This window comes from Mirounga leonina, unplaced genomic scaffold (assembly GCF_011800145.1).
Source record: "Mirounga leonina isolate KUSES-001 unplaced genomic scaffold, KU_Mleo_1.0 Mir_101046, whole genome shotgun sequence".
Taxonomy (NCBI): Eukaryota; Metazoa; Chordata; class Mammalia; order Carnivora; family Phocidae; genus Mirounga; species Mirounga leonina.
The window spans coordinates 501538-515157 of record NW_023270055.1 but is presented as its reverse complement, the minus strand read 5'-3'; the positions used below and the strand labels follow the sequence as shown (position 1 = coordinate 515157).

Sequence of the window (13620 nt, the reverse complement as noted above, 5' to 3'; positions counted from 1 at the left end):
CTGCTATTAAAAACAGAGTCTACTACATTTAGGTGCTAAATTGTGACTGAAAGAGTATTATGAATATATTTGTGGATAAATGCCATGTTTTTGTCTTAATACTTGATAGATCTCTCAAATAAATTTATAGTTCAAATTTGAAGGATTTTAGTTCTATGGCTTCATCTTGACTTTTCTACTTGTAATTTTACTCCAGTACCACCACTCATTTATTTTTATTTTTATTTATTTATTTTTAAGTATTTTAAAAATTTGACAGAGAGACAGCACAAGTAGGCAGAGAGGCAGGGGCAGAGGCAGAGTTGGATCAGCAGTCTCTCCGCTGAGCAGGGATCCTGATGCGGGACTTGATCCCAGTACCCTAGGATCATGATGTGAGCTGAAGGCAGATGCTTAACTGACTGAGCCACCCAGGCGCCCCTTATTTCTTTTTATATTCTTACTGTCCTGTATTTACTTTCTGGTGCACATATATGTATTTTTTTACCTTTTTGGGAAAAGAACATAATTAAAACAAATGCAAGATGGACACATTCTAACTTTCAAATATTTCCTCAAAAGATAAAAATTACCCGACTACTAATCTTATTTAATAACGGAAGAATAAAAATTTTGGCAACCTCAACTATAGTCCTTGAGAAATGTTCTGGACTGCCTGCTGGAAAATCATTAGCACCTTTCATATCATAAGAGAAATTTCGTATCAGGAGAAAAAAACAAAACAAAACAAAACAACTTTGGATATGAATGATGTGGTGCGGAGTGTGAACAGACATGTATGCCTTCCATTTCAAGTCCAGATTAGTGGCCCAAGGCCAAGGATCCAGTTTTCCCACTCGTCTCAATTACCTTAGAATGGAAGCTGTCTTGAGATTTCATTCACACACATTACTGTTTCACAAAAGTATTAAGAAGAAAGATGACAAGAAGAAGAAATAATACATGGTTCAGTTTCAGTAAACCAGATTACTAGCCAGACTTCAATTCACTTAGACTTGTCTAACTGTAAACCTACACAACTTTTAAGGGTCTTAAAAAAGTCCTTCTAATTTATAAATACCAAAGATGGGGTTCAACACACCTCCAAAATAGTAATTAAATTGTTCCATACGTATGCCTTTCTTCACAATTTTCTGTAGGAATGTTTTAATGCTTTCAATAAATTTTCAAAGATATGTCAGAGTATACTGTTCAAGTTCATTAGAAAAATGGGTACACATTGCAAATATCTGATAACTGTCATTTTCTCAAGGAAAAAAAAAAGCACCATAAGAAAATAACTTGAAAGGTTAGGTCAAATGTATCACACCTCCATCAAAATGCTGCAATGACCTCCTATTTCACATAAGTCAGGGTACAAGGAGATAGCTCTGTAAATTGTAGATAATGAGCAGTATTCCTGGCCTCCAATCACAAGAAGGCCAGTAACAACAATTGCAATTCCACCTTCAGTTGTGAACCACTGACTTAAAAGTAAAATCCAATGTTCTTACAATGTCCTGTATAGCCATACATAATCAGACAGATTGTTAGGTTATCTCTTACCTCATCTCTAAAACTGTCCCCCTTACTCACTTCCAGTGACAAATGACCTCCTTGCTGTTTGTTCCTCTAAGAGGTCAAGAAGACTTGTGTTCAGAACGTTTATGTATGCTGACCCTTCTTTGCACCTATATACTTATTCCTTTACTATTTCTTTCAGGTCCTTTTTTTTTTTAAATTATTTTATTTCATTTTTTGGGGGAGAAGAGAGTGGGACAGAGTGACAGGGGAAGACAGAATCTTAAGCAGGCTCCATGCCCAGCTCAGTGTGGGGCTGCATGGGGGGCTCACTTGATCTTATGATCCTGAGGTCATAATCTGAGCCAAAATTAAGAGTCGGACACTTAACTCACTGAGCCACCCAGGCACCCCTTTCAGGTAGTTATTTGAAGGTCACCTAGTTAGTGAAATGTTTCCTGATTGTCTAATATAAAGCCAAACTCTATCAAATTTTACACATAATTCATAAAGTTCACCTAAAAACAAACCAAACAAAAAACTGACACTACCAACAAAACAAAAACTAAACATATGTAAAACCAAGGTAGAGGGTTAATATCCTATTTAAGTACTTTAGTTAGGTTTTTAATGGGTTAAAAGAAATTTCTTAAAATTAATGGGGGGGGCGCCTGGGTGGCTCAGTCGTTAAGCGTCTGCCTTCGGCTCAGGTCATGATCCCAGGGTCCTGGGATCGAGCCCCGCATCGGGCTCCCTGCTGGGCGGAGAGCCTGCTTCTCCCTCTACCACTCCCCCTGCTTGTGTTCCCTCTCTCGCTGTCTCTCTCTCCATCAAATAAACAAATAAATAAAATCTTTAAAAAAAAAAAAAACTAATTTGGAAATCCAAAAAACAATTTGTGCTCAAAAATTGATAAAAGCAATACTGTACAAGAGCAGCCAGTTCGAAGCTCCTGTTTCTCCACGGAAACATCAAAAACCAACTGGAGACTGCCAGAACCCTACATCAACCAAGTAAACACCACATTAAAAAAGAAAAAAAAAGTTACAACTTAAAAATGATAAGAAAGGGAGGTGCCTGGGTGGCTCAGTCGTTAAGCGTCTGCCTTCGGCTCAGGTCATGATCCCAGGGTCCTGGGATCGAGCCCCGCATCGGGCTCCCTGTTCCGTGGGAAGCCTGCTTCTCCCTCTCCTACTCCCCCTGCTTGTGTTCCCTCTCTCGCCATGTTTCTCTCTGTCAAATAAATAAAATCTTAAAAAAAAAAAAGATAAGAAAGGTTTTTGGTGCTGCCCTACCACCTACCCTGCATGGTAGAGGTCCTGAAGATAAAAGGCCAATTCCAAATATGAGACCCTGTTCCTGTTTCTGGATGGAGCAAACACGATCTTATTTGCAAAACACTGTGTTTGTGCTAGTCTAAGGCTCCTAGAAGAACCCATGTACACACAGAACACTTTAATGTCTGTTTCCTCGGAACTGATTTATAGTGGAAAATGGCAGGCAATGGTCAAATACATTGTAAGGTGATAGAAAACCCCACAGTTCTTAGAAGCAAAGATTATAATGGAAATATAAACAGACAAAGTAAGACAAAGTAGTAAAAACTAGAGTGGCTTTCTTTGGGGAGAAGAGGTTAGGATATTGAAAAGCAGCTAAAAACACTGAAGGAAACGTCACATGAATGGTCATGATGGGATAAACACTAAAAAAATATATGACACTAAGCTTTCGCCTAGGGCTAATATATACATGTATATATATAGTAATACAATCAGAAGTGAACGATGGAGAGAATTATAAATGTTTTCAGGTAGTCTTAAAGGAACGTGCTAACATAGATCCAATTTGCAGAACAGATTTTTTTTGCATTTTGTCAAAATACTGGCACAACATAATCTAATCCTTCAACAATCAAGAAGAGCAAGTCCTGGAGAAGAGGATGGATCTAATTTCCAGTTAGAACATTATAAAATTTAAAGATAAGTTTTCAGGGGGGAAAAAATCACAAAGTATACAAAGGAATGAAAAAGTATGGCCAATCCAAAGGAAAATAAACCGTCCTTGAGGAAGCCAGACATTGAACTTTCTACAAGATTTGAAAGCACTCTTAAACATGATCAAACTACTAGAGGACAAACAAAAAACAAGGATGTAGGGCAAACTTATTAAAAAGGAGACAGAAATTATATAAGGAATGAAAGAAAATCCTGGGCACAAAAAAGTAAATGAAAGAAATAAAAAACTCCATAGTGGGATTCAACAGATTTCAGCAGGGAGAGAAAAACAGCAAGGTAACAGCAATTGATAAAGTCTGTAGTATGAGGGGCAGAAAGAAAAGTTAAAAAAGCGTAAGGGATGTGTGACAGACCATGAAGTGAACTAATATATGTAATATAAAAGTCCCAGGGGGAAGAAGACAGAAAAAATATTTCAAGAAATAATGGCTGAACACTCCAATTTTGATGAAAGACATGGACACACACAGCCAACAAAGGCAAAAAACCTGAAACACAAGAAACTTGAAACTAGAAAATCTCAGAGAGAGCCACACTGAGACACATCATAGTCAATTTGTCAAGAGGCAAAGACTAAATTGTGAAATCATAAAGGATGAAGCGATTTGTCATATGGAAGTCATCTTCAATAAGATTTATAGATGATTTCTCATCAAAGACCACAAATCAAGAAAGCAACAGAATGACAGGTATAAAATGACAAAAAGAGGTGCCTGGATGGCTCAGTGGATTAAGCACCTGATTTTGGGTCTGGTCATGATCTTAGGGTCCTAGGACTGAGCCCCACGTTGGACTCCCTGCTCAGTGGAGAGTATACTGAGCTATGTATGTAGTTCTTCTTACTAATGATTTTTTTTTTTTAAGATGTTAACTTGCATGTTATGTGTATTTTATCACAATCAGAACTATAACATTTTCTTGAAAAGTGAGTACATAGCTTCAGGAGAAACAAACTTTGCACTCTATAGTAAGGCAGTTATAAAATTTAAAAAAATAAACAACATAAATTCTGTAGCTCTAGAATTTCTTGTCACATCCCAAAGCATCATCTTGAAAGCTCTCACATCAAAGGCCAAAGCACCCAGCAAGACTCAGTGCCCCAGCACCCCACAATCCCTCCACCAAGCCAGCCCACTCCAGCCTGAGAATTCAGAAAAGGTCGCTTCACCCACTCTTCTAATTGAGTTTTATTCCAGAACAAATGGTTTTACAAAAAAGCTGATTTTAAACCCAGTACATTTTCCCACTGGTAACAGCTCCATCTTCCTTCAACCTGTAGCCCAGAGAATCAAAACTACGGCGCGGCTGGGCTGGGAGTTTGGCGCCAACTACAATTTTAAATCTATTTGAATGGTCACACAAATGTTTAGAGATGTAATACGTAACAATAAAAATATAAAGGGAAGTACAGAAATTGAGAAAACAGTATTTGTTACTGAAACTAACTTGGCATTACTGAAACACAGTATTATTCAAACTAGATTAAGTTTAGGGTATTAACTGACATTCTTAGGGTAACAACTAAGAGACCCTAAACAACTTATGCAGAAAACAAAGGAATCAAAATGGTACACTATAAAAAACTGCCCCCCCCGTCTTTTTCTTTATTTCTATTTACTTGTTTTTTTTAAAGGTTTTTAAGTAATCTGTAACACCCAACGTGAGGCTTGAATCCACAACCCCAGGTTCAAGAGTCACACATTGCATTCTCCAGTGTCTGAGCCAGCCAGGTATCTTATCATTCATTCATTTTAAATGTAAACAGATTAAGTTTTCCCATTAAAAGGTAAATATTGCCAAAATGAGTAAAAAAAGAAAAAAAAATCACTTCTGTTAACTACATGAGACTCATTTTAGATACAAAGACATGAAATTAAAAGTAAAAGCTAATTTTGGGAAGATACCTAAATAGAGCGTACCAAGAATCCATCTCTCAGTAGAAACTATCTCATGTAACAACAGCAAATGTTCCAGGAATAACATTCTGTCCTCCAAATATCAGAGATATGTGTTTTGATTGCTGGTTGCTGCTCCTGATCATGTAGGTTAAGCTACTAAGGTGGGAAGTGATTGTTCAACTGCCCGTCCCATTTGGAAAACCACTCCCCTCTGGTTTAGCACTTCAGGACATTAAAAAGGGCAGACAGATTTTCCTACTTCACTTTTCTTGTGCGTAACATGACATTTCAGGATTAGGACACTCAATAGCAAACACATATATTTTGTGGAATGTGAAAAAGTGACCATACATGCCCAAGGAAGGGGACAGGTTCGGAAAATACCTATGAAGACCTTCAGTTTACACTGCAGGTAGATTCCCAGAACAAACTGTACATTTCTAATATCCAATTTTCAACAAAGAACACACAAAGCACAGAAAGAAACAGGAACCTACAGGCCAGTGAAGGAAAGAAGTAGTCAAGAGAAGATGTCCCTGAGAACAACCAGATGCTAACTTTCAAAACAAGTAATAAACTCTTGGGGACGCCTGGGTGGCTCAGTTGGTTAAGCATCTGCCTTCGGATCAGGTCGTGATCCCAGGGTCATGGGACTGAGTCCCACATCAGGCTCCCTGCTCAGCAGGGAGACTGCTTCTTCCTCTGCCTGCCGCTCCCCCCGTTTGTGCTCTCTCTCTCTCTGACAAAAGAAAAAAACAAAAAACAAAAATAACCTTAAAAATAATTAAAACAAAACAAAAAACCTCCACAAAAAATAAACTCTCTTAAAGATGCTCAAAGAATGAAAAGAATATGAGAATATCATCAAGAAAAGAGGTATGTATAGAAAAAAATCAATAGAGACAGAAAACATAAAAAGAAATCCCCTAAAAAGTTGCGGAGCTGAAAAGTACAAGAACTTAAATGAAAAATTAATTTTATAGGTATTCAAGTAAGTAGATTTGAACAGGCAGTTTAAGAAATCAGCAGATGCAAAGACAGGACAATTCTACTGATTATGTCAGAAGCATAAAGAATGAATGAAAGTGAACATACCCTAAAGGGCCTGTGCGATACCATCAACAGATCAACATATGCATTGTTAAGAGTGTAAGTAGAGAAGAGAGAGAGAAAACAGCATAGAATTATTTGAAAGGCTGAAAAATTTCCCCCATTTGAGGAATGAAATGGGCATACAGTTTAAGAACCTGACTGAATTCAAACAGACCTACATAAAAATGTATTGTATTTGAACTAGCAAAAGCCCAAACGAAGAATCTCCAGAATAGCAAGAGAGAAGCATCACATCAGGTACACAGGATTCTCACTAAGATTATCAGTGTATTTTTCATCAAGAAGGCCTTGGACAAATAAACCAAGTGCTGAAAGAAAAAAAAACTATCAAGCAGAAATACTATGTCTGACGAAACTGTATTTTAAATAAACTAAGATGTTCATAGATAAACAAAAGCTGAGAGTTTGTAACCGAATCATGAAAGTGTAAGAAAACTTCCTCTAATCCATATGGATAGGGAGCCCATATAACATGGATTTCAAAAGAAAAAACTAAACTTCTCAGATCTTATTAAAGAAGAGTCTTCTAGAGAAATGTAACTCAACACAAGGAAAAAAACAAGGACACCACAGTAAATTTTAGCCTTTGACAACCAATATCTTTAGGAGACAGTAACCCAGCTAGCCCCTCCCCATATAAGGCCCATTTATCTAATAAATACATCAAGTTCAGCAAAAATTAAAAGACACACTAAAAGAAAAATAAAAAAACAAAGTCTGAAGGAAGGAGCAAATATCAGAATCAGACACAGATATAGCAAAGATGTTAAAGTTACCAGACTAGGAATTTGAAAAATGTATAATTAATATGCCAAAGGATCTAACAGTTAAAGAACACATACGAACATGGAGGTAATGTAAACAATACAGCAGAAATTCTATGAAACAACTAAATAACATTAGAGATATGTCAGTGTAACAGAAATGAAGAATGACTGTAATGGGCTCATCAAAAGACTACACAACTGAAAAAAAAAATCAGTGAGCTTGAAAAAGTGCAGGAGAAACTCTGAAAACTGAAATGCAAAGAAAAAGAAAAAAGGTGGGAGCGCCTGGGTGGCTCGTTAAGCGTCTGCCTTCAGCTCGGGTCATGATCCCAGGGTCCTGGGATCAAGTTCCGTGTCGGGCTCCCTGCTCCACAGGAAGCCTGCTTCTCCCTCTCCCACCCCCCCTGCTTCTGTTCCCTCTCTCACTGCGTGTCTCTGTCAAATAAATTTAAAAAAAAAAGAAAAGAAAAAAGGTGAAACAATACCAAGAATCGTGAGACAACTACAAAAAAGTAAAACATATGGATAATGGGGTACATAAGAAGAAAACAAAACAAAGAAATATTTCAACCAATAACAATGGAGAATTGGTCAAAATCAATGACATTCTGAATCAGTGATCAGGGAAACTATGAACACCAGGAAAGATTAATAACAAAAAATCTTATGTAGGCATTTCATATTCAAACTGCAGGAAATCAAAAAAAGAGAGAAAAATCTTGAAAGAAGCGAGAGTAAAAAACCTTACCTATAGAAGAGTAATAATAATTACCTTGGACATCTCTTCAGTAACCATGAAAGCAAGAAGAAAATAGAGTGAAATATTTAAAGTGTTGAAAGAAAAAACTCACCAACTTAGAAATCTGTACATAGCAAAATTATCATTAAAAACTAAAACACAAATAACACTTTCTCAAACAAAATATAAGGAAACTGCCAGTAGACCTGTCTTGCAAAATGTTAAGTGCTTCAAAAAGAAGGAAAATGATACAAGTCTAAAACTTTAATCTATATAAAGAAACAAAGAACTTCAGATAAATACTAAATTAAGGGAAAAATATTACATTTTTCTCATACTTTTTTTTTTTTAAGATTTTATTTATCTTTTTGAAAGAGAGAGAGAGTGAGAGATGGAACACAAGCAGGGGGAGTGGAAGAGGGAGAAGCAGGCTTCCCGCCGAGCAGGAATCCCAATGTGCGGCTCGATCCCAGGACCCTGGGATCATAACCTGAGCCGAAGGCAGATGCCTAATGACTGAGCCACCCAAGACACCCCTCATTTTTCTTATTCTTAATTAACAGATAATAATGTGTTCAAAATAATGAAGGGAACAGTAAGTTGTTGAGTATGGATAAGTGAAATGAATGACAGCAGTGTTACAAAGAAAAGGAGGGGAATTTGGAAATTCTATGTTTGAAGGAATTTGCCAAATTCTTGAACCTGGATAGTATTCTTGCAGATTCAAGGGCAACCACATTTAAAAAGTAATTAAAGAAGTGTAACTGATACAAAGGGAGAAAAAATGCAATCAGATAAAATGATCAATCAAAATCAGAGAAGTGAAGCCCTGTCAGCCAATTATGGATAGGAGGTTTCCATGCTTGTCCCTCCAACAAAATCAATAAACAAACAACTACAGAGCCAACAAAATACTTCTGGGACAGATTCAGAGTTGAACAGGAGGCTGTAGCACATAAAACATATGGATAATAAAAATCAAGAATAGTCATACTGAAAAGTATAGGAAGCGTATTTCCTACATTACCCCTTCCCTGAGGAAAAGACACAGTTCAATGCAATAGAGATCCACTCAGTTTGCAATTTTCCTTCACAGGAGGAAAATGAAGAGTAGGAACCCAGATAGCCTTGTCACTACTTTGGACAACAGCAACTTCTGCCACTGAGAACTACTACAGCCTTCACCAATGCCAAGCCCAGCTGGAAAATGTGTGTAGAATCTACGCTGCACTTGGAAAAAAAACCACTGCAGATGTAGAACCTGGAGAAGGAGCTGCCACTGCACCCTGCTGGTAAAGGAGATGCTACCAAATGCTAACCCCACCTGAGATGGAATTGTAGCTGTTGTTGAAATCAGAGAAGGAGCTGCTGCCATGCTGTTTACTTCCCCAGAGACCTAAATTGCTGCTTCTGACACCTAATACCTGCAGCACTGATTCCCGAGAACCTATGTCTTTCTTAATGCTGACCTATACTCCTCAGAAGTCAGTGTTGTTACGCTCTTCTGAAGGAGGAACTCCCACATACCATCAATCTAGCACCTGTACACTAACTCATAGGTTAAGGTCCTTCCAGCCTGTAAGGTCTGGAAAGGGTGACTGCTCTCTCAAATGCACACAAAACACAAAGTGATTAAAACATAGAAAAACAAGGAAGCATGACACCACCAATTAGTAAAATAACCTTTAAGTAACTGACTCCACAGAAATGCAAAGCTACAAAATGCCTGACAAAGAATTCTAAATAATTGTTTGAATTCAGGAACACAACACATAAACAAAATGCAAAGACTTTCTGAAAACAGACAGAAATCTTTGAAAAGGACCAAAAAGAAATTCTGCAGCTGAAGAATACAATGAATGAAATGAAAAAAATGCAACAGAGAGCTTTAGCAGCAGAAATGAAATGGAAGAAAGGATACATTAAGTGTAGAGAGGTCATTTGAAATTGTCCAGTTAAAGGAGAAAAAAGAAATAAAAAACAGTGATAAAAAGTCTGTAAGATTTATGGGGCAACATCAAGAAATATCAATAAACACATTTTGGGAATCACAGGAGAAGGGGCTTATTTTGAGAGAGAATGGCTGAAAACTTTCCAAATATTGGGAGAGATACAGATACCAGAATGTGAAACACAGATCCCAAACAGGACCAACAAAAGATTTCATGAAGACACATACATTATAATCCAATTATCAAAAGTCAAAGAAAAGAGGGAATTTTGATAGCAGCTAGAAAAATGGCTCTTCACATAAAAGGAATCCTCCATAAAACCCTACCACAATCAGCAGAACCTGGCAAGCCAGCAAAAAATGGGAGTAATATTCAAAGTGCTGAAAGGGAAAAATTGTTAACCAAGCATTCTATGCTTGGTAAAGCTGTATTTCAGAATTGAATATAAAGACATCCCAAACAATGAGAGAATTCATCACCACAAGAAATACATTGTAAGAAATGTTAAAAGTAGTTCTTCATTTTGAATATGTTAATTAGTACCATAAAAATATAAGAAAGCATAAAACTGACTAGTAAAGATAAACAGTCAAATTCAATATAAAATACTGTGTGTGTGTGTTTTTAAAGATTTTATTTATTTGACAGAGCACACATGAGAGACAGAGCATGAGCAAAGGGGGGGAAAAGTGGGCTCCCTCCTTAGCAGGGAGCCCAATGCTGGAGCTCAATCCCAAGACCCTGGGATCATGACCTGAGCCAAAGGCAGACGCTTCACTGACTGATCCACCAAGGTGTCCCTCTTCTAATACTGTTATAGTGGTATAGAAAATCACTATTACCTCTATTATTAAAGTTAAAAAGCAAAAGTTGTTGGGCGCCTGGGTGGCTCAGATGGTTGAGCATCTGCTTTCGGCTCGGGTCATGATCCCAGGGTCCTGGGATCGAGTCCCGCATCGGGCTCCCTGCTCCTTGGGAGCCTGCTTCTCTCTCTCTCTTTCTGTCTCTCATGAATAAATAAATAAAAATCTAAAAAAAAAAAAAAAAAAAATTAAAAAAAAAGTTGTTGTTGTTAGTATTTTTATTTATTTGACAGAGTGAAAAGAGAAAGCACAATCAGGGGGAGCAACAGAGGGAGCGGGAGAAGCAAGCTCTCCACTGAGCAGGAAGCCCGATACACGACTTGATCTCAGGACTGGGGACCACGACCCGAGCCAAAGACAGACGCTTAACCAACTGAGCCACTCAGGCGCCTCAAAAGGCAAAAGTTTTAAAATCACTATAGCCATAAAATCACTATAGCCACTATAGTAATTTGTTAATGGATACACAATAGAGATATAGGTTGTGACCAAAAAACGTGGGAGGGCCAGAAAGTAGAAGTGGCCAAAAGACTCGAATAGTCATTTCTCTCTGACTGGCTAATCGGCACATGAAAAAATGTTCATCATTTGGGACATGCAAATCAAACCTAGAAGGTGATACTACCTCACACCAAAAACAATGGATAATTATAAAAAAAAAAAAATCAGAAAACAAGTGTTAGGAAGAACGCAGACAAATCAAGAAAAAAAAGTGAAGTTTTTGCCTAAGACTTAGGATAGAAGTTTAAAATATACTGATAGATATTTTTTCTCATGGTAACTAATGACAAAGAAAAAAGTTCTATTGGATACACAATAGATAAAGAAAAATGAAAACATTTCACTACAAAAAAATCAGATCACAAAGCAGAATAGCAAAGAGGAAGGAAAAAAGTACAAAATATGGAAAACAATGAAGAAAACAGCAAAAATAACTCTATATCTTTTAAAAATTACTTTGAACCTAAAATGGCCTAAATCTGCTAATCAAAAAACACTGAGTAGATATATGGATTAAAGTAAGATAAAGGACGGGCACCAGGTAGCCAATGAAAAGAGGTGAGAGTGGAGTTGGAAGCTGGAGAAGCAAATCCAGGGCCTCAGACCGAAGCTGGATCCTGAGGAGATGAAATGAAGATGTGTGAGCATGTGATCTCATCCATATGGAACTTCCTTATCTATGTAGCCCTGCTGCAAGTCACACTTTTATCTTAAAGAAACTGGACAGCAAATGAAAATGGGCATCACATGTGAATATGTGACATAAGGAGCCCTGTTACAATTTCTATTCTTATCTGCAAATGAATAGGCCCAGAGAGATCAAAGAGACTCTCTGAATGAATGGACATAAAAATTCTACTTGTTAAGACAAGTTTGGGTCTGATAACTGACCTTCACAGCTAAAATTTAAAAGTACTTGGGAAGTAAAGACATTTTGTGGCCATAGTACACCCATATGCCTGTGATGTTCAGCTTCTGTGAATGTTAATATAATTTTAAGTAATGTCAAATCCCCCCTCCCTTTTTAAGATCTTATTTATTTATTTGAAAGAGAGAGAGACAGCAAGAGAGGGAACACAAGCAGGGGGAGTGGGAAAGGGAGAAGCAGGCTTCCTGCTGAGCAGGGAGCCCGATGTGGGCCTTGTCCGGGATCCTGAGATCATGACCTGAGCCAAAGGCAGAAGCTTAACGACTGAGCCACCCAGGAGCCCCAGATTCCATTTTCTATCAAGTATTAGTTATAAGGGAATTATGACTACAATCAAAAAGTAATATAAAAAAAGATATAAAAAACAAGATCCCACCATATGCTGCCCACAAGAGTGTGACTTTGGCTGACAGTGAAGAGAAGAATAAAGATGTTCTACGCAAATGGTAACGAAAAGATAACAGAAATGAATAGATAGAACAGCATTAAGTCAAGAACTGTTACGAGAAACCAAAAAGGATATTAGATACTGATAAAAGGTCAATTCAACAGGAAGATATAACAACTATAAATATATAGTCACCCAACATCAAAGCACCTACATGTCTAAAATGAATACTGAAAGATCTGAAACTACAAATAGATTGCAATATAATAATAGAAACAGACTTTAAATACTCCACTCTTACAGATTCCTCAATCAGAAAATTAGTAAGAAAAAAGCAGAACTGAACAACACTACAGACTAAAATGGATCTAACAGACATATTCAGAACTTTTTACCTAACAGCAGAATACACTTTCTTGTCAAGTGCATCCTAAGGGACATAATCCAGAATGAATTGCATGTAAGGTCACAAAACAAGTCTTAAATTCAAGAAGCTGAAAATCATTTGAAGTAGCTCTTCCAACCACAATGCAATGAAACTAGAAACAGGAAAATTCACAAATACATAGAAACAAAACAATATACTTTTGAACAACCATTAAGTAAAAGAGAGAGTCAAAAAGAGGGAACTTAAAGAATTATTTTGAGAAAATGAAAGCACAACATACCAAAACTTGTGGGATGCAGGAAAAGCAATATAAAAGGGAAACTTCAAATTGAGAAATCCTTAGCCAGACTAAGAAAAATAGAAGACTCAAATAAAATCAGAAATTAAAGAGGAAACATTATAATGGATGCCTCAGAAATAAAAAGGGACCAGAAATAATTATTATGAAGTTATTATGAAAAAATATTATAGTGTTATAATATTATACCAACAGAAATCTAAAAAAAATTTGGTAATTTCCTAGAAATATATAATCTAGCAAACCTGAATCAAGAAAAACAAAAACCAG

At 36.9% G+C, this 13620-nt stretch overlaps 1 protein-coding gene across 1 annotated transcript in view; it reads right to left on the bottom strand.

The window, feature by feature from the left end:
* LOC118008845 (probable ubiquitin carboxyl-terminal hydrolase FAF-X) overlaps positions 1-13620 on the bottom strand; it is a 150793-nt gene that overhangs the window by 33783 nt on the left and 103390 nt on the right. The gene's annotated exons all lie outside the window — the stretch shown is intronic.